This window comes from Coturnix japonica, chromosome Z (genome assembly GCF_001577835.2).
Source record: "Coturnix japonica isolate 7356 chromosome Z, Coturnix japonica 2.1, whole genome shotgun sequence".
Classification (NCBI taxonomy): Eukaryota; Metazoa; Chordata; class Aves; order Galliformes; family Phasianidae; genus Coturnix; species Coturnix japonica.
In genome coordinates, this window is record NC_029547.1 from 65,915,300 (window position 1) to 65,917,584 (window position 2,285).

Sequence of the window (2,285 nt, forward strand, 5' to 3'; positions counted from 1 at the left end):
GAAAAAACACAGTGTCTTTGTTTTTTCCTAAAAAAACAGTGTCTATAAAAAAAAAGAAGAAAGAAGAGAAAGAGAGAAAGAAGAGAGAAAGAGAGAAACAGAGAGAAAGAGAAGAAAGAGAGAAAGAGAGAATAGAGGAAGAAAGAGAGAACGAGAGAAGCAGAGAAAAGAGAAAGAGAGACGAAAAGAAAGAAAGAAAAGAAGAAAGAAAGAAGAAAGAATAGAAAGACAGAAGAAAGAAAGAAAGAAAGAAAGAAAGACAGAAAGAAAAGAAAGAAAGAAAAGAAAGAAAGAAAAGAAAGAAAAGAACAGAAAGGCAAGAAAAGGAAGACAAGGAGATAATGGAAGCAAAGGAAGAAAGGAAGGAAGGAAAGGAAGGAAGGAAGGAAGGAACGGAAGGAAGGAATAGGAAGGAAGAAGGAAGGAAAGGAAGGAATGGAAGAAGAAAGAAACGAAACGACGAAAGAATAGTAAGAAGAAAGAAAAGAAAGATAAGAAAAGAATATGAAAAAGAAAGAAAGAACGAAAGAAAGAAACGAAAGAAAGAAAGAAAGAAAGACAAGAAAGAAAGACATAGAAAGAAAGAAAAAGCAAAGAAAGAAAAGAAAGAGAAAGAGAAGAAAAGAAAGAAGAGAAAGAGAAAGAAAGAAAGAACAAGAAAGAAAAGAAAGAAAGAAAAGAAAGAAAGAAAGAAAGAAATGAAAAGAAAGAAAAAAGAAAGAAAGAAATGAAAGAAAGAAAGAAAGAAAGAAAGAAAATCTATTCCATTTGTCTAATAAATTCAGAAGTCAGTTGGTCACTGCTTGGGGTGGGAGGAATGGATCTGCCACTGTTCCTCCTGAGCAAAGTTAGGTTTGACCCTTCAGATAGATCCTATGAAATTACTGCTTGCAGCTTGACAGCTGGAAGGGGGTTCCCTGGGCTCTCTCTGAGATCCCAAACTGCTTCAGGGGGTCCTTCCCTGTCATCTGGATCTCTTTTCAATAGAAAATCAAACTTCTTCTTATGAACTCATAGCTGGCTCTCTTGAGTGCCTCAATCCACTCCTGGCAATGCTTGACAAAACATATGTTGCTCTAGAACAGTCACCTTATTACAATTGAATTTGCTATTCATTTTGTTTTTATTTTACTACCTTGATCTGGACTGGGGATGGCCTTGAATTTAAGCCAAGTTTTATAGAATCACAGAATTTCAAGGTTGGAAAGGGCCTACAAGAGCATCCAGTCCAACCATCCTCCCATTACCATTGCTACCACTAAACCACTAAACCATCTCTTGTAGCTCCTCATTCAGATGCCTCTTGAACACTGCCAGACATGGCGACTTCTCAACTCACTGAGGGTACAATCGGTTTGTTCTGAGAGTGTAAGTATCTGTAGAGTATCAGTATGATAAATGAAAGGAGATCATATGGCACTTACTGTTGTGTTATCCTTGAATCACTCAGCCATCTGGCATATGGTGGCAGATCCGTTAGCCACGTCATTCCAGAACTCACAGCATGGGTGATGTAACAAAATGCCTCTGGTGACCACAAAAGTTCCATTCTTCTGAAAAGTATTTGCTATTATAGCAGATATGTCTGTATCTTTTTTTGGTTGCTGTTGTACATAAGAGGTTTAGCTTTAGCTGTTCACACTTTCAAGTCAAAAGAACACGAGTGACACCTGACTCACCCAAATGAAAACACAAAAATGTATCTTAAAAACTTATAGATAGGATATGTGTTTGGTCCTGTGAGCTATTTTCTGAGGTAATTTTTTCTTTCCCAGCAAGGGGCACACAGCCATCACTTGGTGCTGATCAAATGTCAGTGACCTGCTAACCTATCTATCTATCTATCTATCTATCTGTCTGTCTGTCTGTCTATTCCTCAACTAGTCAAGAAATTGACTGCCCAAAAAAAAAAAAAAAAAAAAAAAAGATATAAGTAAGAGATGAATTGAAGGAAAAAGCTCTGTGAACTCCAAAAATGAATGCAGACATTCAGTTATTCTGGCAGACATCACTGCTAGAAAGTAGAAATTGCACTGGTAAACTAGATTATAATATCTATAAAAAGCTATTTAAAAGAAAGAACTGTCTCAAAATGCAACATATCTAACATGTGAACAATTATGCTAGCCTTAACAAAGCCAGTACATTCTAGTGTACTTACTTATCTCTGTGCTAACCGGGGCATATTTTCTCTCATGCTTTCTCTGAGGCAAATGACAAGATTATTTTACTTCAGAGGCAGTAACAAGCTTATAGGTTTAATCTTTTACAATGAATATATTTTG

At 36.4% G+C, this 2,285-nt stretch overlaps 1 protein-coding gene across 4 annotated transcripts in view; it reads right to left on the minus strand.

Moving 5' to 3' along the window:
• Window positions 1–1,532, minus strand: part of LOC107306710 (golgin subfamily A member 6-like protein 22) — a 3,703-nt gene extending 2,171 nt beyond the window's left edge. Inside the window, exon 1 of one of the 4 annotated variants that reach the window (XM_015850041.2) lies at window positions 1,425–1,532. The gene's annotated coding sequence lies outside the window, so the exon portion shown is untranslated. The remainder of the gene's footprint in view (window positions 1–1,424) is intronic. The other 3 variants (XM_015850042.2, XM_015850044.2, XM_015850043.1) reach the window with 3 other exon arrangements.
• Between the last annotated feature and the right edge of the window lie 753 nt (window positions 1,533–2,285).